The sequence below is a fragment of the Pygocentrus nattereri genome, chromosome 6, assembly GCF_015220715.1.
Source record: "Pygocentrus nattereri isolate fPygNat1 chromosome 6, fPygNat1.pri, whole genome shotgun sequence".
In the NCBI taxonomy this organism is placed as follows: domain Eukaryota; kingdom Metazoa; phylum Chordata; class Actinopteri; order Characiformes; family Serrasalmidae; genus Pygocentrus; species Pygocentrus nattereri.
Genome location: NC_051216.1, coordinates 14,032,686 through 14,060,411, shown reverse-complemented (window position 1 = coordinate 14,060,411; position 27,726 = coordinate 14,032,686). Strand labels below are relative to the sequence as shown.

Below are 27,726 nucleotides of genomic sequence, written 5' to 3'. Positions count from 1 at the left end.
TCCCAGTAGCCCTACCACTCTGTCCATAGGCCAGGCTACAGAGAGCCCCCAGCATGCAGCACAGACAGAAAGAGAGCAGGTTACTGGACTTTAAAAAATGAAGGGAAGGAGAGAGAGAAAGAGAGAGAAGGAGAGGGAGAGTGAGAGAGAGGTTGTTTGGCGATGGTAACATCTACACTAAAGGCAATATCAGGCATGAGCATATGCTTGGTCAAACACACACATGCAAATACTCCATACTTAAGCATGCATTTTAGACAACAGTGAATATGAAGGCAGTAGATGTTGAAGTCAGATAGCCACAATGCATTGATTTCTAGATAAAAAAATAAATAATCCTCCTTTGCAGTAAACTAAAACTTAAATGGTTGTTCTAACACAGAATTAGCTATAAGTGGTCTTAAACCCTGGAGTTAACGTAGCCTATAACTGTTAATTTACCAACCTTTGAACTCTGAAGGTTGGCGTACAAACTGCTGGTTACACAGCAATACAGACAACAATCTATAGTTCATAAGCACTACAGATGGTTTCCTGATATGTGTAATCTGCAACGAGAAACTGTTAAACATTAAAAAGTCGCAAAGCTGAGGTCAGATTCTCATTTGCCAGATTCTCCTTCAAACTTTCCTGTTCCACTTTAAAAGGTGCAGCAGTTACATTCTGGCGCATCAGGCACCATTTAGGGTGGAATGGAAAAAACTGAACAAGAAGCCGGCAAATGAGAAGCCTCATAAAAAAACGAGCGCCGAGAGACATTTTACAAGAAACTTATCTACCTTTGTAAGTCTGTGTTTTCGTGTGTGTGTGTGTGTGTGTGTGTGTGTGTGTGTGTAGCCTATACTACTACATTAGCACATATTGGGACATATTTACAGGCATGTAAGATGGCAAAATGGACATAAAATCTTGTGGCTCCCAAGGTGGTTAGATTTTTGTTGAAAGGATAAAATGGCTCTTCTCAACATTTGGGTTGGCGACCCTGTGCTATGTGATGACATGGTAAACACATCTTTGAAGAACACTCTAATGAATGTAGTCCTAGCCATTTGTAAATTAAGCTGTAAATCTATGTAGTTTGATCGTCTGGACACATAGTCAAGACCATAAACAGGAGTGTCAAGAATGAGACCAGATCATTATTTATTATTATTTTATTTTAGAAAATAAAAATAAATCGAAGGAAGGGGAAAACCTAAAGTCAATTGAATATAAACCAAACAATATACATCCATTTTTTCTTACATTAAAACAGAGCATCTGCCCAGTTAAGCCATCATGGAAATAATCAATGAGAGTCTCAACTGACAGCAAACAGATTTATATATGTAAAGAGGGGTCTTAAATATCCTGGGGGGCACTATTTTTCCCTTATTTTTCCCCCAATTATGAATTTTAACTACATATATGTATTCATTTCAGTGCATTTTAGTCAATGAAATGCCTCACAGCCAAGAAAATATACTTCACAAGAACTTCACAAGAACAGCTATCAAGTCAACAGGTTTTGTGTTCGTTTAGAAGCAGAAGTAAAGAAATCAAAATTACTGCTGTGGTAAAACACTGGGGTATTCACTGAATGCTGATACTAGTGTTTCTGCTTTGAAGAAACATTTAGCAAATTCACCTCTGATCTATTAAAATAAATAATCTAAGAGTCTGCAAACAATGGATGAATCGCAGGAAGCCCAAGCGCAGAAATGTGCCCAGAAAGGCAATGCTCAGTTTAATAATGGTATATTTCTGCAAGGGAAAGGTGCCTCAGGAAAGATGAAAGCTGATATATATATAATAACTGAACAGAGGCCTAGAAGGGACCACAAAAATCAATTTGTAAATCTATTTAAACCTTCCACAAAACTTTTGATTGGAATTCAGAAAAGTCTCCATTGTTACCTAAGTTAATAAGCAAAAACCAAACTGCTCCAGAGAGCTGTGGAGGAAGGTACTGTAGTCTGATGAGTCAAACTTTACTTGTCTTTCTACATTTGGGAATGTGTTTTGACAAAGCCAAATGAAGCCAGCTTTGCACCCCTCTACACCTTTCTGGAAGAATGGTTCTGTTTCCACAAAAAGGTTCTAAGCTGTCACTGGGGCAGTACCCCTCTTATCACTGGGTTGGTACCCTCAAGGGTGCATCTCAGTACCTTTATTGAGGGAACATAACTGTACCATAATCCACTGAATCTCCAGCCTTTCTATTTTATTGTTCTGTTTTAAATCATTAGGTTATCAAAATGCACAAATACATACTTTTTACCTGGAAAAACTTGGACCTTCACCTGGAAAAACTATTGGACCTTAAAACCACTGCTGCACCTTTGAGGTACATTTACATTGTTTGTACCATGATGGACAAAAACTGTACCTGCACAGCACCTTTATTTCTAACAGTGTACTACAGACTGTTCTGAATATATACTAGCATTGCAAAAAGAACACAATCTGCAATAAAAACAAAAGGAAGCCCAACTCCACATTATGATTAACTCCATGAATAACTAATATATAGTTCAATTGCAACTATCTGGGCAGAAATATGTTAATACCAGGCACAAATTAGAGTACCTAATTAAGTCCTTGAGGAAAAATAACTCAGCTTAACAATTGGAAACACCATATCTGATTCAGGAGCTAAATTTGGTACCCTGCACTTACAGCAGCAGGGGAAAAAAAAAAAGATCAGCGTAAAGACCTGAGGTGGACGTGACACTAGACGTGCTGTATTCATTAACATTAGCATATGGACCTGTCAACACTCCAGAGAGGCATGCTGTAAAAATGCCATTTAGCCTGGGACCCTGTGCTGCCAGTGGAAATGAGGGCATTTGGTGGGGAAAGGGCCGCAGACCCCCAGCGACAGGCAGCGGACGGACAGCAGAGACCCACTCTGACGCCGGCCTTTTTACAGCCAGACCCTGGCCACACACCACAGGCCATCTACATCAGGTCCACTTATGCTCCGATATTGCTCTGAGCTATGGGCATCTCAGAGAGAGAGAGAGAGAGAGAAAGAGAGAGAGAAAGAGAGAGAGAGAGAGAGAGAGAGAGAGAGAGAGAGAGAGAGAGAGAGAGAAAGAGAGAGAGAGAGAGAGAGAGAGAGAAATGAGGGAGGAATGGAAGAGAGGGAGGATTACAAACAAGTGGATACACTTTTCAAAGTATTCATTGATCACCTCTTTCTAGACTATTTGATCTGCAATGAAAACCTTCTAGAGCAGTGATAATAATACAGACATTCCTATCCTCTGATATATATACAGCCTTTTCTGCTGATCAAATATACACATATATACGCTCAAATATACGCAAATATACGCTTAAGTCAAGTATTTGCAAACATCCTCAGAAAAATAAATGATTAAAAAAAAACACTGATTTACACAAATTTAATACAGGCAGTTAGTGTAAGTGGTGATCCACACCTGATTGTTGTGTCTTAACGCATGTCTGATTTTACATGCTACCAGCTGGACTCAAAAACAGGTATGCAGCTGTACATCATGTTAACTGTATGGTTCAAAGAGCAGGTGGACACAAAAAGAGCTGGGGAATCCTGGAAAACTAACAAAACAATCAGAAGAACAAGGAAAACCAGAGAGAAGCCAAAAAGCACAACAAAGCACAACAAAACCTGTGCACTGAATACCACAGACTGAACTATATGATGGAGCTAAATAATGCAGGCCAGAGCAGAGTGCAGAGTTAAAAGCCAGGAACACATTACGGTAGTTTAATGTAGTACAGAAATAATAATAATAATAACAATAATAATAATAATATGCAGTAAACATATCAAGGAAAAACAAACATAAACAGGGAAAAAATGACAAATTAAAAAAACTGCCAAAGAATTATGTTTTTAATCTGAATTTGATTTGACACTCTGCATTCCTGATGCTCTCTGGGATGCTATTCCAGAGTTTAGGAGCTGCATAAAAAAAAATTCCATCAGCTGATCTGTAAGAGATTCTAGTGGTTTACAGTAAGCCCATCTCAGCTGGGTGAAGTGGTCTGAATGGACTATAATGCCTCAGCAGATCAATAAGAAATGCCAGCATTAGGCCATTAAGAGCTTTAAATGTCATATGCAAGGCATTGTATTCAGTACAGAACTTAACAGTAAACCAGTGTAAACTGAATAAGACCAGAGTAATACGCTCAAACTTTCTTTGCCCACTAAGCACACGGGCCACTGTATTCTGAAGTAGTTGGAACCTAATCTAGAGAAGCAGCAGGGCAGCAAGCCAGTGACACATTACAGTGGTTTAATCTTGTAGTTATTCAAGCATGAACTCATTTAGTTTCTCTGGATTTTGTAGAAGTTGTATAGTTTATTATTATATTGCTGCACCACCACGCCTACAAAACGTGTTCCTCTGCAGCTCAGACCTACTTTCTATTCTTAGTTTATAAGCTTTTGAAAATCTTTATTAAAAATCACAAACTTAATATAATACTGAATAATCTCATATATCTTTTTTGCAAACATGTGATTCCTGTCCTCCTTCTGGTGTGGTTTAAACTGTGCCCTTTAAACTGCAACACTCTAAATGAATGAAGAACACATGCTTTATTAAAAAACAAGCTGGTTTTATTCATTAGTGCTAGAGCAAAATTCTGCTATTGGCGCATTTGGAAAACCACGAAGTGTTATATGTTCATAATTTAACTTATCTGAACCACCAGGACACTTTAGCTGAATCAAAAATATGGTGAATTTTTCTCAGGCATATGTGAAACTCAGGAAAACCTGCAAAATAGACAGTGGCAGATTTATAATACCACTGCCTAACAGTTTGGACCCATAATAACCCAATGTTTTTACAGTAAAAGTGAATAAAACATTCTTCACATATTTAATATTATTTAGCAAGCTGTTTAAAATCTAATTAGTCCTCTCCCTGTCTGTTCTCTTTCCCAACAGTGATCACTACCTTTTAAGCACCATCATCCGGCTATCTGTCAATCGTTGAAAATATCCGATTATAATTACACTTCAAATGTTTGATTAAATACTGAGCTGAGATTTAATATTCATATATGCTTTCTGTGTATAATGTCCAAGTGTGCAAGTCTTTCTTTGAAACCATGTCAGATTTAACCCTGTTTAAAAAGTATCCTGAAACAGACGGACACACTTACTGTAAGACTCATTTGACTGATATTTTTCTAAGCATATGCTCTCTTTAAATAATAGGAATAAGTTGAAGAAAAGCAGAAACACCTTTGGCGGATGTGATGTTAGCGGAGCTGCCAGCGCAGAAAGACAACAGGGCCTTTCGGAGCTGTTTGTTTGTTTGTTTGTGATGTGTGCGTTCAGCCCTCCGGTGAGAGCAGGTATTGTTGTGCAGCGGGGCACAGCAGGGCACACTGCTATTGTTGAGGATGGCTTTAAAATCAGCTGCCTGGTTATCAGTCCACCGCAGCCTCCAGCTCCACCCAGCCTGCTGCAGCTCACGACCCAGCACACCTCCCTGCCAGCCCTGACCCGGGCCATGCCATCCACACCAACACATACTCCACAGAGGAATACAGGTTGTGTCATAAAACAGATATTTGCTCATACTTTGGGGAAGTTACAGCATTAAGCTTCATTATGATCAAAGAATTGATCTTGGTATAAAAAGCTGGTTTTGTCTAAATAATGACAGTTTTCCAATAAATAAATGGTTCTGCTACAGTATTTGTAATAATGAAGGAAAGTAAAGAGACACCAGCTACATAAGGCTAACAGGGGTCTCCTAGATTACATTCATTGCTGGCCATGTTAATAACCATGTTAGCATGTTTTTAAAGCATACTGGAAATCTTCTGGCCCACAAGTGGTTTAAACACCTGAAAAGTCTAAGTGCTGATATTACAACAAGGGGCTGAAGTGGGTGGGCTCCTGTATTACTACTTGTTAAAGGAAAAATCCACCATTCATCATAATTTATGTAAAGTATGTAAAGCAAAGTTAAGAAAAGAAGTCATTCAGGGTGTGTTTGATGTGAAATGGTTTGTTGTAAAGAAACATACAGACTCAGATTTCTTCAAAGTGGTGGTAATAGGAACCACCACTGTGAAGACAACACAAATACAGCCATTTTATTTGTCATCTAATGACCAATGAACCTACATGTGTCTTTGGGGGTTTTCTAGGTAGTTTCATTCATGGTAAAATCATGTTTAAAATGAAAACCTTTTTATGAGGGATATATTTTGCATTATAATGCCTGGCATGCATGTCTCAACCCTCCATGTGTTAAAAAGTTTAGGCGCAAAACTAACTAACCTCAGAAACATTGTAAAACTATGTTTCAGACATCAGGCAGAACATGTGTAATGTAAAGGCACTAAAACATGTCTGATGTCTGGTTCCTATCACAATTCTGACTAAGTTTCTCTAGAACAAAGAATTTATCAAACAACCCAAATGATTCTGTTTACACAACAACTTAGCCTTGCAGAAATTCTGAAAAATTGGTGGAATACTCCCTTAAGTATGTCACACAAATATGCTTTTTTGTATTAAAGGGCCCATATCATGGAAAACTTTCCTTGTTTTCTTGAATTAATGAGTTTCATGTCATAGGTAAACATTTTTTAAGAGTTTAATTCTTGTTTAATTCACTCCCTAGTCCTTACAGTCCATATAGGGAACCTATACTAAAACAGACTGTTTTTAAATGAGGCACAACACAAGGCAACCAATCAGAACAGAGTTCATTTACATATATATCAATCTTAAAGGCACAGTAACAAAAACAGCCTAAGCGATACTTCGAGGACTCACTCACTCACTCACTCATACTCACACCAATTAACTCTCTCACTCACTCCCACTTACTCTCACTCACACCAATTAATGCTCTCACTCACTCACACTCGTTAATTCTCTCTCACTCACTCACTCACTCACTCACTAAGTCATACTTGCACCAATTAATTCTCTCACTCACTCACTCCCACTTACTCTCACTCACACTCGCACCCGTTAATTCTCTCTCACTCACTCACTCACTCACTCACTCACTCACTCACTAAGTCATACTCGCACCAATTAATTCTCTCACTCACTCACTCACTCACTCACTCACTCACTCACTCACTCACTAAGTCATACTCGCACCAATTAATTCTCTCACTCACTCACTCACTCACTCACACTCGCACCTGTTAATTCTCTCTCACTCACTAAGTCATACTCGCACCAATTCTCTCACTCACTCACTCACTCCCACTTACTCTCACTCACACCAATTAATGCTCTCACTCCCACTGACACTCGCACCTGTTAATTCTCTCACTCACTCCCACTTACTCTCACCAATTAATGCTCACTCCCTCCTACTCACACTTGCACCTGTTAATTCTCTCTCACTCACTCTCTCACTCACTCACTAAGTCATACACCAATTAATTCTCTCTCACTCACTCCCACTCACACCTGTTAATTCTCTCTCACTCACTCACTCACTCACTCACTCACTCAGTCACAATCGCAACCATTAATAATCACTCACTCACTCACTCACCCTCCATTCTGCAGTCTTGTCTGAGCTCGTATATCACCTGTCTGCACCGTATTTTAATTCATTACATCCCATTAGAGAGTGTGCCGTTTAATATAGGGAGATCTCGACGGGATTAGGACCTAATTAACCCCGCGATCTGCGTGTGCCAGCAGAAATTGCGGCTCTGCAGCCGGCTGCAGCCCTGTGGAGGAGCGCGAGTGAGGAGGGAGAAAACGCTCAGAGAACCTGCAGCAGAGAGAGAAATGTAGGAGCCTAGGGCAGCCTGTGATATTTCAGCCTCCCGTCTGCTCTGACCCACACCACATGTAACAGAGACAGACTGGGGGTCAATCAGAATCAAAGAGGGGAAAGAGGAAAGCGAGGAGAGAGAGAGAGAGATAGAAAGAAATAAAAAGGGATATATAGAGAGAGAATGGAAGAGATGAAAATAGGGAGAGAGAGTTAGAGAGGCAGTAACATATTTACATGAGAAGATGAGAGGAAGGAAGGAAGGAGGATGAGAAGGAGAAAGAGAATTCTGGAGAGTTAAAAGAATCTCTCATCATTCATTTATCTCTCCAGAATTCTTCTGAGAGGAAGAGAGCGAGTAAGAACAGAAAAATGAGGAGAAGAAGAGAGCAGGAGAGGGAGAGAGAAAGAGAGAGAGAGAGAGAGACGAGAGGAAGTGGAGAGAACAGAAAGAGGGAGAAATGTTAGATAAGAGTGGGAGAAGAGAGGGAAGATGAGAAACAGAAAGAAGGAGAGATGAATGAGAGTGATGAAAAGAGAGAGGGAGAAAAAGAAATGAAAAAGAAAGAGAGAGTGAATATAAATAGAGAGCAAGCCTCATAAAATCCCTCCACCACCTCCACCTGCAGCTCTCTCTGTGCTCTTACAGACTGTGATGAGTCCAGAGTGGGCAGTGCATCTCTGCCTCATTACAGCCACCTCTGTCCTGTACGCCACACTACTACCTCTGCATTAAAACCAATTAGAAGTGCCTTCATTCTGTCACACTGCTTATTAGAACAGTACATATTCACAGCTCACTAGGACAGAACCATAATGAGCAGCAGAAGAGAGACTAAGGGTTTTTTTCTGTCTGTTTCCATGACATAAACTCTGAGCATTAATGAGTCAAGGGGAGAGAAGAGAGGGGATAGAAAATGAAACAGTTTCCACATGCAGCATGTTAGCGTTATAAGGCTCCAGAAAGGCTCCAGAAGTGAAAGAACAGACTCCCAGAATTTTAGCTTTCTGATACACTTTATTTAACTGAGCTTCAGTAGCAACTGAACTGCAGAGAAACTCTTAAACCAGCTGCACAACATGCCCAAAAATGTCCATACACCCTTCAAATTAGTGGACTGTTACATATATCTGCAATTTCCCCCTGGGATCAATAAAGGAATCTGAATCTGAATCTGAATATTGTTCAAATGTGTGTACACGTCTCCATCTTCAAGCTTTTTCACTGCATGGTATGGCTTGACTCGACTTGACTCACTTTTGGTACCAGCTATTTTGTTTTCCACTGCAGATATAGTACCCCCTCAGTGTAGCTGGTCATCAGTGACACCAAAAGAGTGCTGTGATGTGAACAAGACAAATTTTCCTCAGCAGCAAGACAAAAAACTGCTGATCCAGGAGAGTTTGGTCTTAATTATATACATGAACTCCATTGAACACCTTTGGGATGAGTTAGATTGCTGAAGCTCTGGGATGAGCTGGCGTGATGAAGCCCCATTGGAAAATGTTTGGGTGAGTGTTGAAGCTGAGTTGAACACTATAGAGGTGAGTTGGAATGACAGATTCTTTAAACACCTTTGGGGATGGGGAGTGAAGAGGGTTTATTTGGGATAAGCTGGAGTGCTGAAGCTAAGATGAACCACTTTAGGATGAGCTGGACTGATTGAGCACCATTGGACACCTACTAGAAATAAAGCTCAATTGAGTACTTTTGGGATGAGTTGATGTGTTGAAGCCAAGGTGTACCCATGTGGGATAAGTTGGAGTGAGGATGAGTTGGATCAAGTCATATTCTCGATGACTGAGTGACGAAGCTAAATTGAGAACCTTTGGGGTGGGTTGAAGCGTTGAAGCTAAGATGAACCCTTTTGGAATAAGTTGGAGTGATAAAGCTCCAAGGAACAAATTTGGGATGAGTTGGATTGATGAAGCTCCAGTGAGCAACAGTGGAATTAGATGAAGGGACGATGCTTCACTGCACATATTTGTGATGAGATGGAGTATGAAGCTCTAGTGAATACCTTTGGGATGTGTTTGATTGATGAACTCCACTGAATAAGAAGAGTTGGCATGAAGCTTCATGGAACACGTCTGGTATGAGTTAGAGTATTAAGGATCTATTGAACATCTCTTGGATTATTTAAGCTTCATCACTCAACAAAGTTCAACAGGGGAAGAGTTGGCACGATGAAGTTTCATTGAACAATTCTGGGATGAGTTAGAGGGCTGAAGCTCTATTAGTTTGGGATTAGTTGGAGTGATAAAGCTCCTTTAAAGACATTTATATGGATGAGATGGAGTGATGAGGTTTCTAAATATCTTTGGAATTAGTTAGAGTGATGAAATTCCATTGAACACCTTTGGAATTAGTTGAAGTGACAATGCTCTATTGAAGACATCTGTGATGAGTTGGAGTCATGAATTTCCACTGAAAACTTCTGGAATAAGTTAGAGTGATGAAGTTCTATTAAACATCTTTTGGATAAGTTGAAATGATGAGGTTCTATGAATTTTTTGGGATGAGTTGGAGGGATGCAGCACTAATGAACACCTTTGCAGTGAGTTGGTGTGTGTTGAAGCTCCATTAAAAACATTTGGGATGGGATATAAAATAGCACTGCAGTGTTCAGTGTTACTCTGAAGCACTGATACAGAGATGTTAACCACCTCTCAGGAGAGGAACTGTACTAATAACATACATTTGTGTTCATGTCCATTTAGTGTTCTTCTGTTCTTTTTGAGGGTAGACCTGTACTCTAAGGGTATTTTCTAGTGTCAATAGGGTCGTTTAATTTGAATAGCTTGGATTTTGTTTTGCTATGAATGTTCCTCGAAACTAATGAATTTGGACATTACATTATGCCAGTAACTCCAAACACAGCGTCCTATGTGACTCAACACACATTGGGCAGATCATTCTATCCATACATCATTACATTATTGCTCCACTGTAATACAGTGAATGTCTACTATCCATCCATCCATCCATCCATTTTCTAAGCCGCTTCTCCGTCAGGGTCGCGGGGGGGTGCTGGAGCGTATCCCAGCAGTCTTCGGGCGGAAGGCAGGATACACCCTGGACAGGTCACCAGTCCATCGCAGGGCGAATGTCTACTAGATTTTACTATTCAGTAATTACATTGAAATTATTGTAAACTGGCTGAGCTATTCAAAAGTTATAGTAGTGTAGAAAGAAATCCTGGACCATCCAGCAGGTCCTGGCCTTTTGAAGTCTTCAAATGTGCCTACCAAAAGCAGTATTTCCCCTCTCTACTCCTCAGCAACTCAACTGCAGTAAGTCCAAGATCCCTGTGAGTCAATATTCAAGAGCAGCAAAAACAGAGCACTCAGCCATGGAGCAAATCTGATCTTCATCTCAGAATTAAACAGAGTTTTGAGCAGTGCTGTGGCAGCGGCGGCTGCTGCTGGTGACAGCCTTCAACAGCTCTTGGAAAAGCCTTCCCGCTCATGCGGCGAGTAATAGAGCTACGCTAAAATTCCCTTTAGCCCTTCAAGCGCAAAATACAAAATGCCTAGCCTGCCGGTACCTGATTCAATCAAGTGTGCTACATTGTATACCCATGGGCTACAAGCAGAGAGAGGGGGAAAGCCGACTTGTGCTTTAATTAATAACGTAATACCCTATTCTCAAAAGCTAGGCCTTTGGCGTTTCTGGGTTGCCTCTCTCTCTCTTTTTTTCATGTTTCTTGTAAACACTTTCAAGACAGCAGCAGTGACGCTCGGAGCCCTTTTTTCCCCTGCCTCTGCTCACTCATTTTGAAATTATACAATTGCATTTGATCTATTATGTGCTGTGCTGCAACTCTGCGGGTTTGCGGAAAAAAAGGAGCAACAACAACAACAACAAAAGCTTCAGAATTGACACCTGTCTTTGATTAAAGACTGGCATAAAAATCACAATACAAGAGAAATATAAGTTCTGGGATTGGAAAGAACATCAGTCTGTGTTGTCATATTTGCTTTTCGGTCTAAGAGTGTCCAAATCTTGTGAAACTTGACCACGTCTGTAGTCTAAAACATCTCCAACTGCTGCCATCTAGACTTCTTCTTCAGCAATTACTGCTCTATATGAATGAGTAACTGAATGGCATGGAAGGCTGTAACATTATGAAGGCACACACTTTTGTAACAGCGCCCCAAACAAATCTATTATTATTATTATTATTCTTCAGTATTCTCAAGTGGATTGCGTTTCCCCGCTACAGCCTGTCTTCTGTTTGGTTCTTTAAGATTCTGAATGACTGGCTTATGATTCCTCTGACTGAAGCCATCCATCCTGTAGCTGGTCATCTTCCTCTTTTGCCTTCAACTGTTCCAAGAATAATGTTTTTCTGTTATTTGTGTTTTTGTCTCAGAATTTGTCCCAAATAAGAGTTTCAGTCTCGTTATTGGATTTGAGTGAGAAGTGAGGCTTCATTTGATTGAGGATCTATATTTGATTTTCTTTGCCCATTGCCATCTAAGGTTCTCTCAAAAGTCTTATCTTAGACCAAAGTTCAAAGGAATCTATTTTTTTTCCTGTCTTGCTTGTTTTGCTGTCCAGCTATCAAATCCAAAAGAAACACAGAGAAAACCATAGACTGGAAAACTGAAACTATACAAAGAGCAAATATAGACCTCCTTCGAGTTCTTTTTCTTTTTGTTCTTTACAAAAATTACTCTCTTGTTTAAGAAAAACCTGAAAAAACAAGTCGCAACAGGGTCCTGGCTGTGACAGTAGAAGAAATCCAGACTTAAGCATTAACGAATGTTAGGGTTTGATGGATGTGTCTAACTCTTAAATGCTACATTAACAAAATGTTCTTAACTTTGAATGAACATTAATGTCAAAAGATTTTGAGTTCTTTTGGGTCATTTCTATAGCTCTATTAATCATGAATATTTACAACAATATAAAGAGCAGCTGGTATTTTTTAATTATGTCAAAAAATGAATAACAAAAATGAAGATACAAGGTTTTGCTCTGACAATGATGAGCAGCGAACTAACAAAAGCAACAGCAAAGTGCAAATCAGTTCCCCTCAAAACAAGATGTAACATAGCTATATGACATCATGAGGTCTACAATCTCAAAAGAGCTGAGACATGCCGTCACTGTTGCTCTCATTGGGTGTCGGTGCACATTGGGTGCCCATGACTTTCTCTCAAGTTCAGTCTATGGAAATCACATGACTTTTCTCTCAAATTCAATCTATGGAAATCACATGACTTTTCTCTCAAATTCAATCTATGGAAATCACACGATGGAAATCACATGACTTTTCTCTCAAGTTCAATCTATGGAAATCACACGATGGAAATCACATGACTTTTCTCTCAAGTTCAATCTATGGAAATCACGTGACTTAAGATGTTCAGGTTTGTGTGAACTGTGCCTTGATTGGGTGCCCACTGCTCGCTCGCCTTCTGGAACAGTTTGACCACCATGGAGCTACCTGCAGTACAACGCTGTGCAAACCTCACCTGAATGAACTGACCCTCTTGATAATAATGTCGCTCTATAGACCTAAACTATTTAATAACAGCCATTGTTTCTGCTGCCTTTCCCCATTTCTGTATTTTAATATTTTATACTAATGGTAATACCTTATTCTCTGTTCATGTTGCTCGTGTTATTTTTTGGCTATCCAGCTTTGACCAGAGGAGGATGGGTTCCCCTTTTGAGTCTTGGTTTCTCTCTGGTTTCTTCCCCTTGCTCTTAGGGGGTTTTTCATTGCCTCTATCACCATTGGAGGGCTTGGACCCAGATTTTCTGTAAAGCTGCTTTGGGACAACTACTGTTGACTTGACTTTTTGAACATTAACATAATGAAAATAATGTAATAGAATTATATAAATAGAAAAAACTAAATAAATGAATTTCTTTAAGCAAATAAGGCAAACACAATCACAATTAAATACACAAAATACTTTAATTACAATGAATTATTTTAGTTGTTTGACAGCTGCTAATTAAACACGGGCATCTTGAGGCATCTTGTAAATACACTGTTGGATGTAGGAGGATTAATAAAGGCTGCTTTAAATATACTGACATTTGATTTGTAAAAGCAACTCATATATGGATTTAAAAGCTTGGTTTAATCAAATGAACACTTTCAAATATATTAAAGACTAAAGAAACACTACATGTAAACATCGTAATTACTTTAGGTGAGTTTTCCGCACCAGGAGATAGGGAGTGATTATTCTAGCCCTGGGAGTAGAGCTGTCTCCCTCTGCTCTGTCAAAAGGTCAATTATGGCCTGAGTGCGCCACGCGGCTCACACTGACCTGGAAGGACCAGGCGCAACCCCACCACCACGGGCACCAAGCACTGGATCATCTAACATGCAAGCAGCCCCGAGCCATGGAAATCTGACATTTGCCCTCATTCAAATGAACAAAAACAATATGCAGCTCAACCCCGCCACACACCCTGGGCCAACTCTAAACGCACCGGCGCAAGAGGAGGGGACGCTTGCCCACCCAGCACCCCCCCGAAACGCCCGCCACTGTAGCTCTGTATAACATCAAGAAGACTTGATTCTTTTGTGCCTAAGGAAGCAGATGGAAAGACTAAAATAAAAGATTTACTGTGTCCCCTGTCCTCTGTGTATATCAATAATACTGCAAATGACAATTATAAACAAAAATCTAATCAATCTGTATACTACTATAACAAGCTAGCCATAAACAAATTAGCTGCTGGCTGAATAATGACTGTTAAGAGTTCAGTTCACAGCGAGCAAATAAAACTGCATTGCTTGTGCTGCCAAAATACCATGAAATAAATGGAAATGTGACATTGGAAGCTACTTGAACAGCCAATAAAATAACAAACTCCCAAAAGATCCGGACTGGAACTTTAACATTTAGTGTCCGTTTCATTATTTATCCACAAGTTATAACATTACATGTTGCCTGATGCCAAAAAGTAGTTATGAGATAAGGTTTTGCCCTAAAACTTATTTTTAAAAGACATTCATGGTGGAGCGATACATTCAGAATGTTGTAAGGCAATATAGTACTCAAAGAAAACTTGGCACCATTTTACTGCTAGCATCACTGACTTAAAAAAAAAAAAAACCTCAGAAGGCACATGTAGACATAAAATTACTACCTTGATCCCTGGTTCCTATTTCACCACCACTGTGGAGAAATGCAAGTTGGTAAGTTCCTCTACAATGCAATGCAAAGTAGTAGGTTTAGTCTCTGGAGATCTGATGCATTGCGTATTTTAATGTTTTTCACCCCCAGCACACAAGATTCAGCTCACAAATAGCTTATTAACTATTCAAAGACTTGAATTGGTTGTGTTCATAGTCAGTAAAACTCCAAAGGATGCAAGATTATCAGAACTGTGATGAAAACCCACTGCTTAAAGGAGCGAATGAGCATAACTGTATGTTATAAAGACCTACAAACTGCTTTTATTGTCAGTCTCACACAATCCCAAAACTACAGTATCTGATAAGCACAGATAATGGCTTCATCAATGCTAAACATCAGTGCGGAATCGAGACTGAGCGCGTTTGTCGGTCTGCATGCGGGGGTCACAGAGGGTCCTTCCATGCGTGTTTGCCCCAAGCTTTTCCCTCCCTCGGTAAATGTTTATCTGTGTGGACGAGCTTTCCTTCCCTGTCTGTGGAGGTACACAGGTCTGCGATCAGCGTGTGTCAGGACATAAGGGCTCTCATGACTGCAGGCTATCTGAGCCCAGGCCTCACAAACACATGAACACCAGCTACCATGGTAAAAAGGTTGGGCATATAACTCTGCATTCCTCTTTCATGCACGCACACACAGGGATGTTTTTAGGCAATGTCAGAATGTGGGGTCATAAATATGTGCAATATTTATGGAGCTTTAAGTTGCATGTATGTAAGTATCTATATGTGGTAATATGCCCCATATAGGTACTTACTATAACTATATATATATTAGATTTATGTAAGAACCTACCTGTAAAAATAATATTTCTCATGTATGTTATCCATATCGCTGTTGTCGGATCAAAACCTTGTATCTCCAAAATGGTAACTTTACAGGAGAAGGAAAAAACACTTTACTTTTAATGTAAGTCAATAGAACCAGAATTTTTTCCAAGTTGTTTTGGGCAGTTTCTCTTGGTCTATTCATCATTAACTTAAACACAATCTAAAGGACTATAGGCTTTTTCAAATTATGTGAAAAATTGAAAAATGATAGAATTAAAGAATAGAAATTAAAACATGATTAAAGACAATCATTAAATTAAAAATCATATGAGTTAAGATAGTTTTAAAAAATCTAATTAAAAATGAAAAGCTAGATTAGGATAAAAATGCACCCTTATAGAGGAAAAAGGGCTAGAAACGCTAACAGTGTTTTAAACTGAGCTAAAAGCTGCTAAAACAGAAACATTTTGAGACTGGATTTTAAAGTGTCCAGTGTCGGGGATCTTCGACACTGATTTTCGACGTGAAAATAAATGAACACATCCTCTATAGAGAACAAACTTATTTAGCATTTTTCTGCAAACTGTAGTGAACAATTTCTATATATTTAATCTACTGGAGTTCAACCTATTGGAATAAAGTAAAACAAACAAACAAAAAGCTTTTTTTAGTTAATTCAGTAAATAAACAGTGATTGCACATTAAAATGTGCAGAAGCGTGTTCTCTGATTTTCACTTCAATTAACGAAACAGGTCATTTGACAGGGGTGTCCAAACTTTTGCATACTAAGCCTAACCCTAAACCTAACCTTAACCTCAGTAACCTAAAAGGAATAGTTTTCCTCTTTGAGTTTTAAAAACATGTAATCATGCAGCCTTTGTAAAACATCATGCTGTCAGAACTACTGAACTGGTTCTGTAGGTCAGCTCTATTTTATGTTTGTTTTTTTTTTTTGTTTTGGTTTTTGTTCCACATTTTTGTCTTGACAATGTATGACAACAAGCAAACCCACACTTGCCAGCCCATTTTCCTCCTTTCATCATTCTGCTTCACTCTTTTGCAATATTCCTCTGCTACGTCATACAGGGAAGTATTACAAATCTTTGCCCTGCACAACCACAATCCAATCATTTCCCCCCCATAAAACACAAAACACAGAGCAATAGATAGTCCATGGGCGAGAAATTGCTATTTTTCACATTCTAATTCAACCAGGAACACAAAAAACCCTCCACCTATATCAGATTGGTTGTGTGTGCGTATGTGTGTGTGTGTGTGTGTAGCCGGCAACCATCCTCTACATGCTGATATTAGTTTTATATACAGATTGCTGGCAATAACCGACCAGAAGGGTCTCAGCGCATGCTGCTCCACACGCACAGGTAAACCCCCATCACCTTCCATCCCTCTCTCTGTGTGTACGAGAAAGCTTCAATCAGAAGAAAGAAATAAATATACTTATCTAGCTCTGTCAACTGTAAACTGTTATTGATTTAACAAATGAAATTTGTTCATACTGATCGATCAAACACATTATCTTTTTAGATCCCCCACCCCACCCCCCTCTCCTCTACTCCATTACCAGCTACAGAGGCAGCGCTGATATCGATAACCACAGAGGCTAAAGTGAGCTGCCTGTCTGGAAGAGGCCGCGGGGCGATTGAAACCAAAGTGTTCGCACTTAAAGGTAACGGAGCTGAGTCTCGGTTAACAGAGGAGAGCCTGGGGTGCTGAAGGCAATTCCACAAGACGGAGCCTCATTCATGCTCTCTCTCTCTCTCCCTCTCTCTCTCTCTCTCTCTCTCTCTCTCTCTTCCTTTCCCTCCTCCCTGATCCCTATGGTTTCTCCCCTATCCTCCTCTTCTGGAGCAAAGCCTTCCAGCTGGCACACCCCACACGCTTTGGCAGGTCGCAGGAACATGAGATTTAAACCTTATATCGGCCTTGTTACTCCTTCTCAAGTATCAGACGACACCAGCCATGCACAGGGGACCCAGTGGGGGGGGTTCAATATTCCTGCTGGCTCAAGGCCCGCAGACTTGGTCAATTGGAAGCCAGGAGTAAAGTTGTGAAAAGGAAGCAAGCCCCTGCGCAGTAACAAGCAGATCTGAGCGGCATGAAGCAATAGATTATGGACGGACTCGTGTTCAAATCAATGCTGAAGATATATATGGTGCAGTAAGTGGCGTGTTGTAAGGCTCAAAGGCCTTCGGGGACCTGTAGAGGAAGACAGTGAGGAGGTAGAGGACGTTCTGAGCAGATCAGAAGGGACGCTGAGGCTCCTCCAGGGAAATCGGCAAAGATAATCCACTAACCAATAACAACACGTCTGCCAGGCCCTGTGGTTGGTGCACGTTTGAAACGCACTCAAAAGGTGGAGACGTGTGCCTATTAAAGAGCATGTCTAAATTGCAGAGTTTGGGGTGTTTAACATGACTATACAATACAGTGGAATTTCCATCCCTTCCAAACCACTCGAAACACTGCCAATTTCTTCACTTCTGAGTTCTGCTTGCTCCTTAAATGATTTAACCTTGATGAGGCTGCCAAAAACACACTTGTGTAATTGTGCTCGTGGCATTTCGTCGCTGCGCCACGTTCTGGCTTATGCTTTGATCTTTAATGAAACTATTTGACTTCTCCCAGTTTTTTTTTTTTCCTTTCAATCGTCTCTTTGCTGAATGTCAAAATACCATGTGCAAGTAATCACCCACTCATCATTTTCCATCATCTTAAGCTCAGGCCTTGTCATGCCATTCCAACACTTGCAGTCTATGGAGCAACATGGCTGTACTGCCACAGTGAAGCAGCCTAACTGTAATTGTGCAAACTTTAAGTTACTCCACACTACAACAAATCCCTTATTCGTACCACACATTCCGCCTTGCTGTCCTACAAACATGTCTTCATTAGTGTTAATGCTCAGGTTTCCTTAATGCTGCTGTTTAATGCTATTTAAATACAGTAGCATAACTAAAATTCAGGAAAAAATAACACACACTAGGCCTGTCACAGTTATGACTGATTACAATTATTTAAACTGACCACAACTATTTTCCACAACTGTCTGCTTTCACAGTCATATGTTTCTGTTACAGCAAACACAGTGTGAATTGGGTTTGTTTTTATCAGTTGGGTTGAGGGAAACATAAACAAAAGAGAACAGAAAACAAATTAATTGAGACACGTCATGGGTCTCATAACAAACAACAAAGGTTTTAACTTCAGAATTGCAGCTATAATACCTCTAGAGGGCAGCGGTAAGTCATGTCTGTTTATTTCAGCCTGAGCTGTATCCGTTGTCTGTTGGGAGCTACTATAGAAAACACTAAAAAGCGAGAAAGTTAATCAGCAAACTTGGCCACTTCACATTTTTACTTTAACTACATTCTGTACTTTAGTTACATATAATGAACAGAAAAAGACATTTAAAATTGTTATTCGCAATTACTTCTATAGCAATTAATCCTAAAATATCACGGTCATGACAGGTGTATTAAGTATATATTTGAAGCAATAATTCAACTGATTTTAGCTGCTGGTGATCTGTGGTTCAACGACATGTAGAGAAACAGCAAGTCAACAGCAACTGATCATCTGATAAATTAATACCGTATGCTGAATCTGAGAATCAAATGTATGATTTAACATGAATGAATTCCTGAAGAAGCATAGGTCATAAGAACTGCTGACCTTCTTCACCTCAAGCTCCAGTAATCTTCTAATATAAATCCACTTAATGCATTATACAGTATAAAGACCAATACGAGCAGTACACTGTGTCAGTGCTTATTATTTTATTTATATAGAGGACGTAATTACCAGTTTCATGAAATGTATGTTACACACTCATTTGTCAGCAAAACGCTGCAGAAACACACACACACACACACACACACACACTTTCTAAACTGCTTATCCTTCTGTTGTCATGGAGACTGCAGAAACAGTTATAGATAATAAAAATTGTACATTTACTGTATATTAGTTTATTCCTATTAATTGTAATGTTTATACAGTTTTCATTCTCACAGGGAAAACAGTCTTACTGTTCTTAAAGACTTACGGAAAAATAGCTTTAAACATTTTTCTTGGTTGTGTAAGACTTTTCACAGTACCATACATGTCATTTTTCTTCATTTTACAGCTAATTATATCCATCAATTCCTTCTTTCTGGTGAACCCAGTTACTTCAAGGTTCACACATTGCTGACACAGGTGTTCAACTGTGCACATACAGCTTGTATAATCTCTATAATAAAGAGTTGCAAATAGAATGGGACTCTCTGGAGGAGACACCCATGTGCCTATGGTCACCATGCCCAATGCCAAGCACTGGCTAGAGGGGTATATAGTCGCTCAGCATTGGGCTGTAGAGCAATGGAACTGTCTTCTCTATGTATTTTCAATTGCCACTGAAACTTTCACTGTAAGACAGAGGAATGTATTTGGCTTGAATACAGCCAGTCAACCTGTTTATTATTTATAATATTTACACTCATGGCCTAGATGGAGTCGACCACTGGGCTCTATCTGGCTCTAAGACTGTATGTTAAGCCTCTTATAATAACCTACCAAGTGCACTGGATTCCAACACCATGTTCCACTGACAAAATAATCATTAGTCCATTTAAAACTTTCTTTATGTCTTTGCAACCTGGAGTGCCGAGCTGTCACCAAAGCAAATTACTCATGGAGCCATCCACCTCTACGGCAGCACGCCAGGGCCGATAAAGCCCTTTATTATGGAAAATGATTTGAAACAGCGTAACCAGCACATGCTCGGGTTTTCCTTTTTTTTAATTTTTTCCTTCCTCTCTCGCTCTCTCTCTCTCTTATTCTCGCTCACTCTCCCTCCCTTCACCAGGTTCCTGCCACTATCACTCCAGCTATTGATAAGATGTCTAAATTTATTGCAGAATAATTCTGAGGGAAGAGAGATAAAAGGTTGCTGAATAAAATATGAGCAGCAGGCTGTAAATTGTGGCAATGCATATCATTTCATTCAAATGTAGGACGCAATTACCATCTGCGACGCTCATCAGCACCTTCCTTTATGACTTAATTATATGTTTAATGCTATCAGATCAAGGAAAGGGCAAAACAGATGAATGAGGGAGAGAGAGAGAAAAGATTCCGCAACAAGACAAAAGGCATATGAAAAAGTAGCATAAAGGATGGAATTGATTTCATTTACTGGCAAATAGAGAAAGTTAATTTAGACGCAACGTGGGCTCATCTCCTCCGCCCGGTGTACGATAATAAAAAGACGTGTTTGGCAATAGGTCTCATACAAATTTAACAAAGGGAGTCAAGTTCCTCAAAACTGCCGCATGTCTTCCTGCATTCGTTTGAAAAAGTACGTCTTTTCTTTTTTTACTTCATCACAGCTCACAACTCACTGGGATATCGTAAGATCAAAACTCTCATACTGTCTTGTGACAGTGGAGCGGACTACGAAGGTGATGTGAGCCCGTCTCATGAGCGGCAGTGGTAATCAAACCCTTTTGTTGTGTCAGGATCAAGGTTACTATGCAGTGCTCGGCCCTTATGAAAGTTTCTTTATGTTTACGTTGTGAGGTCAGTGGTTCATCAAGGCCTTTTTCATGATGTCACGGTACCAAATCCTTACCCTTCATTTCCTGTCGAACGGTGCAATAGAAATGGTCCAAAATCATTTCTTTATAAAATCTTCAAATTAAAAAATGTTTTTTCCTTTTCATATAACATAACAGTTTCAGAGATACCAGCTTTTGATACCACAGCGGCGGTTTTCTTGCCGTCTGTGGTGCTCAGGAAGCCTCAGTTTACTGAGGCAGAGCATTACTTGGTCAAACTCTGGGCTGAGGCATTAGGAGTCAGGTTGGCTGCGGGGCTCCAGGCAGGCTAGAGGGCATGAGAGGAGCCAGTACAACCACTGTCCAACGTATGAGACCCCGGCCAGCTTTCATTAACGACTGACATTTAACATGGCTGCCATGCCAACCCCTGCCATAGCTACTGGACGCACTCCGATTTACAGGGTTCACAAACTCGCATGAGGACAGGGTCGCATCCAGTGCTTTTTTTCACTGATCATATCTGACCACCATGAACAAAGCAAAGTGGAATTAGAAGACATTAGAAATGCAAATCCAGTCTGACTCTTAAACAACATAGTTTGATATATTAATGAATGGCAATTGCCATTACAATAGGCAGACAACCAGGATTAGACACAACAAAACCAAAATAGCAGCTAAAAGGTGAAGGATTGTTCTTAACACTAAATGAAAGTTTAACAGAAAGTTTAAGCAATTTCTCAAAAATGATTACCAAAATCATTCAGAGTGGTTTGATGTGAATTGCTTTGTTCTAGAGTAACTTACCAAGTCAGGACTGTTCACAGTGATGATAAAGAAAAAGGTTTAATGCCTATGAAAGCTCCTTCACATAGTTATCACATGGAATGGTTATGAATACACTGCTTGATATTTGAGACACCGTCTTATGATAGTCTTGCAATAAATTGTTGACCTAACACATCATTTTTAAAATCTTTTCATGGTTGAGAGATACATGCAGAGCAATGTACGATAAAATAGTCTCCAAAAAATAATCCTTTTAAGATTTACCACTAGTTTACCATCATTACCATGGCATATAAGACCTATGAAAACGTGCAGATTCAGCAGAAGCTTTGGATAGTCAATAAAATGTATTTGTGAAGTAGATATCCCAACCCCTGGATTGTGAAGTAGATATCAACACCACTGTAGAGACATCTGAGTCAGTAAGTTTGCCTACATTTGACCATTTCACATCAAACCACTGTGAACGACTTTGTTCACATCACCACCACTAAATTATGAAGACATTTTGAAAAAGTGGTGGAGTTCCCCTTTGATAGAACAAGATTCATTTTGAAGCATTTCCTTTGCTCCATTCATAATTTTTACACATATTAAAGGACAGTTGATGCTTTCAAATTCTGTAAAAATAAGTAAATAAATAAAAACAGGTAGTTGTTTTGCTCTGAGAGCGATGATAAGTAGTGTTGCAATGCCTGGACGATATGGAAATAATGATATGAAAATGTGCTACTTACTGAGCTGAAGTAAACGGAGGATTAAACAATAGATGAAACAAATGTCTGTTCAAAGTCCTGTTGGCATGTCTGATTTCTTGATCGAGCTGATTGTGGCCAAAACCCTGGAAACGACAAAGCTATTCACATCAATTTCATGCCTATTTTAAAATAATTCCTCTGCTATTTTTTAATTTTCATAGTCATGGGGCTTAGCAGCTGGAGACAGTTCTGAACCCATGTCCAAACGGAAAACAAAGTATAAAGCAGTAAGTCAAATTTAATTCTTTGTCAAACTCCACATTTTTTTCCCGCATGTTCAGTATGAGGTATTACAGACTGAACTGTATAAGGATAATTCTAAAGTTGGGCACTATTATTGAAACAATACCATTTTAGTAATACTGTAAACCACTGGTAGCAAAACAGCAGCATGGTCAAAACACAAATGTCCAATACATAGCCTACTGAAAAACAATCCGATTTAAGAGAACAGTTGTGCATTTAGCATCATCAAGCTTTGTTTTATTCATGTATCATGACTATGCCTGAGATGACATTCATTCTAAAGTAAAACTGAAACAAATGAGCCTTGTTTGGTGGCTGGATGTGCATAAAATAAAGCGATATGACTCATTAAATAAGTAAATACATGCCACTGTTCTGAAATGAAGACATTAATCTCACTAAAATCATCACAGAGGAATCTGAGATGGATTCATTTTGATATAATGAACATACAGGTAGAAACAAAACCAAAATCATATTTAGAAAATGTCAAGAAAAGCTGGAATTCTCAAATAAACTTTCAGCTGGTGACGCCACTTGTATTCATTACTAAAATCAATACAATGTGTATGGATTTTCAAAATCATTTCAGAAACAAAGACTAAAGACAGTTATATGCCTAACCTTTGGGTTTCTGGTTCGTATTTCCCAAAGCTGGGCATTCAGGAGCACATTCGGTCCTACGTATCCAAGCATTACTGCATCTGCTTCACATCTGAAGACCAAAGGCTCCATCTTGTGGCTTGAAGGGATCAGTTAAGTACTGCACCACTGGAAAAAAAAATCATACTCAACTCCTTTGGGAAGCAGCAGAACACATGGTTATATGAGAACATTAGCTAAATCCGGATTAGACAGCGTAGAGATTTGGTTCGTATTTGAACATCTGTAATCCCACCGTACTGTAAGACAAGTAGAACATGACTGTGCTAAAACGAACAGAACCGCTTTTTAGGGACAGAATGAATGATTTACGCTGGTTGATGATTGTTTTGACTGAATTGATACGGTTATTAGAAAGGTACAACAGCATCAAGCATTGAGAAGTATATTCTGATTAGGTTAAGATGTGATGAATTAATAAGTGCTGTCAGGCAGTGAAAGAAAAATATACTAATAGTATTAAAGGAATACTACAGCATTTTTCATCCGGTCTGTTACATCTTTAAAAGGTCTGTTACCACAGACATTGATTTCCTTGTACTTAGTAAACTTACATAAAATAACAGCAAAAAAGTACTTACAGTGGAAGCCAATTGGCAAGTGATTCAGCGCCTGCCCATTGCCTTCTATTAAAGGCATGGTTCAAGCCAGTGGGTACAAAGAAACGCTTGGGAGAAAAAGAAAAAGATAAGAGACTAAGCTAAAAAAATATTGGGAGTATTTCTTTAACTCATTAAACTGTATGGACCTTTCCTCACTTTCATATCTTACGAAACACTTTACTTGAAGCTGCTACATAACATGGCATAACCATGCCATAAACATGTCATGAGATATCGTGGCACATTATGTCCTGTTATAAGAGTGTCCTGTTACATTTACTACACTCACTGTGCTGCTTATTGTCATGATATGTGTCATGTTTGATGTCGTTACAGCACTTGGCAAAAATGAGCATGTAACAAAAACTGTCATGACACCAAACATTATGGCATCAGTCATGACAATTACGTGTATTTGCCATGACATGTTTATGGCATGCTTATGTCAACATGACAGTCATATGCACATGTTTGAGATGACATGTTTTGTTGATTTTCTAAATGAAAATAAGTGAACACATCCTCGACAAGGAACAAACCCTGCAAATGCAAATTTTTAGAGCATAATATTTATTTAACATATTCAATAAAAACATAAGACAACACGTAAAATTTAGAAAAGAAGGAGTGACTCTGCATCAGTTTGTGCAGACATGTGTTCTCTGCAGAGGCGATGTACTTACTTTCACTTAGAAAATCAACCAAAACTTCATTTGAGCGAATACTTTTGCACACAGCTCTATGTAGCAGGGTTCAAGTGCAGTGTTTTAATAACTTACATATTATTTTCACAGTTTTTACTGAATGCATACCGAATTATAAGTCTTAAGGTTAATAAACAAACAGCAGGTCTGTAGGTTAAGTAGTTACTATTTCATCCTTCAGAAAAAATCATTTACTCAGTGATACTAAATTTTGGGGAAATTTAAATAGTCTTTAAAAGCTGAGGTCCAAGATAATGGTTTCACCATCATGATCTCTCTCATTCTCCTCTACTTCTCTCAGTGACTGGCAGGAACTCCTCTGGGGTCGTGCCGAGCCTGCGTGGCAGAGCGTCATTTACATAATCGAGCACAAGGCCCTGTTTACAAGCTCCAGAGGTTCTTATAACAGATCCCTCGTCTCTCTACCCGACCAGCAATCCAGGACTAATTAAGAAAGCTATCTAAGCATCAGCGTATTAAGGACCCGGCAGCCATTAGGCCTCCACTTTTCATTTCTGTGACTGCTGCATCACCAGAGGGGATGATGATCGGCCATTAGACCAATCTGCAACCAGTCACGGGCCGCGCAAATAGCACCGCACATTTCCCACGCACGCCTGATACAAGTTACAGAGAATGAAATGGGGAAGTAATTGATTTTAAATTAATTGTGTGAAAGGTCTCTATGATGGGTACCATCTGTCCAAACAAGCTGCACATTCAGGAAAAGAAAAAAAAAATTAATCTAAATTAATTAAAGTGCTAACAAATTACATACATCATAGTTAACACAGGAAAGAAACTACCGCAGGAAATGTTATGAAACAAATTAGCGCCAACAATGAAAGAAAATTACTTCACATAACTAAATATTACAGTCGTTTCCGCAAGCCATATTTCTTAATGAATTCTCTAATTAATTTAATTCACACATTGTGCATAATTTGGAGCGGGAAATGTCAGTGGGTCAGATTTAACCACAGTCCTGCTGGCTGTCTGTTCCAACAAGAGACACATTAGCTAAACATGACCTCTATGCAAATGAGAGACCAACTGTTGTAATTTCAATTCCAAGGCCTAATTAGCATGTTATAAAGACACAACAGCGGATCGTTCGCCTCAACTCGCACCATGCCAGAGCCCGTTTAACAGCGGCTGGAAACAGCTCAATTAAAACACTGTCTGCCCAGGATCTGCATCATACTGCATATCAGAATCAGACCGGTTCAGCAAAAATGTTCAAACTTTTCCACCCCCATCAAATATGAGAACGGAGAGGGGTTGAATTTTGAAATTATTATTCATAATCATAGAAAGAGGGAAAGAAAATGTGAGATTTTGAGAAGAAAGACACACTGGACTACTTAGTCATATGGTCTTACTTGGACCTGTCTGTAAAGCAGGTTAAGCAGTAAAGATGCACCATGACGTCAGTGTGAATCTACAGCGCATAAACAGAGCCAGGTTGATGACTGCCTGTAACTGGTTAATGGAAAGGCCTGTGTGAGCTAATGAATGTCATGGGTATTGGCCCAAGGCCTCAGGGCTGTCCTCAGGCTAATGAGTCCAAAGAACCCCTATGAAAGTGTCTCCGCCAGGACGAGAAGGCCACACACTCAGGGATCCAGACTCCCATCTGACCACACACACTCTGCATGGAGTAACGGCCTGCCTGCAACAACACTATCTCAACTTCATTTTCCCTTTTCACATCTTTGTGCCATTCTTCATCTCTATTACGTCTGCGTTACAATGCTGGAAGCGTATATAAACTCAGTATCTTCAGAGGCCTCCTTAACCACTGAGTTCTTTTTTTCATCCATACATACAACTAGTGTGTGCCACAATATAGGTCCAAAAGTATGGCACCCATTCTAACTGGTGAACTCAGCTACTTTAAGGAGCACTGGTGAAAGAGACGTACACAAAGACATTCTAATCTCCTTAGAAAGCAGCCACACAAGCGTAAGGTCAACATTCTTGTATATGCCTCTTTTGCCAGCAGCTAAATTCACTAAATAGATAGTGGCGTCTGAATACTTTTGGACACCTCCAGGAACTGGACTCTGTGAAACTGTGTTCTCTGGAGCGACGGAGCTCAATCCAATACCTTTGAGAAGAGTTGGAGTGATGTTTGTGATCCAGCTTATCCAACATCAGTACCTGACCTCACTAATGCTCTTGTGACCACATTCAATCAAATCCTCACAGCAATGTTCCAACATCTACAGCAAAGTCTTTTCAGAAGGCTGTTACTGCAGAAAAGTGCAGGGGGCAAAACCTCTATTAATACCCTTGATATTAGAAGAAAGTGGATAAGCAAATGTTTACAAACATTTGGACGTGCAAACTATACATCCAAAAGTTTGCAGACACCAGTTGATCCAACATTTCTTCTGAAATTAACTGCACTAAGCCGTTATCAGGGTGTTTGATGTATTGTATGTTTATTTAACACTTTAGGTTGTGTATTCACAGGCACATCAATAGCTGAAAAGGTTCTAAAATGAAGACATTTTTGTAACCCAGCACTCTGTGACTGACAGTACTGGCTAAACTGGACACACCTGATTTCATGTGTGACTAAGCAAGCATCCAACACGTCAAAAGAATTCCTTTTCCCTGAAGTCATTTTAAATAAGTGTATCAACTCCTGATTTGTAAGTCTGTTTTCTACAGAACACAGGAAACTAAACTAGAAATAATAAACATAA

The 27,726-nt window shown here is 39.5% G+C and overlaps 1 long non-coding RNA gene across 1 annotated transcript in view; it reads right to left on the bottom strand.

Annotated features, from left to right (window-relative positions):
• Positions 1 to 24,366, bottom strand: part of LOC108423900 — a 29,544-nt gene extending 5,178 nt beyond the window's left edge. Inside the window, exons 1-3 of the long non-coding RNA XR_001857589.2 lie at positions 24,288 to 24,366; positions 23,668 to 23,814; positions 22,777 to 22,880 (exon numbers count right to left, since the gene is read on the bottom strand). This is a non-coding gene — a long non-coding RNA (uncharacterized LOC108423900). The remainder of the gene's footprint in view (positions 1 to 22,776; positions 22,881 to 23,667; positions 23,815 to 24,287) is intronic.
• Positions 24,367 to 27,726: the final 3,360 nt, after the last annotated feature.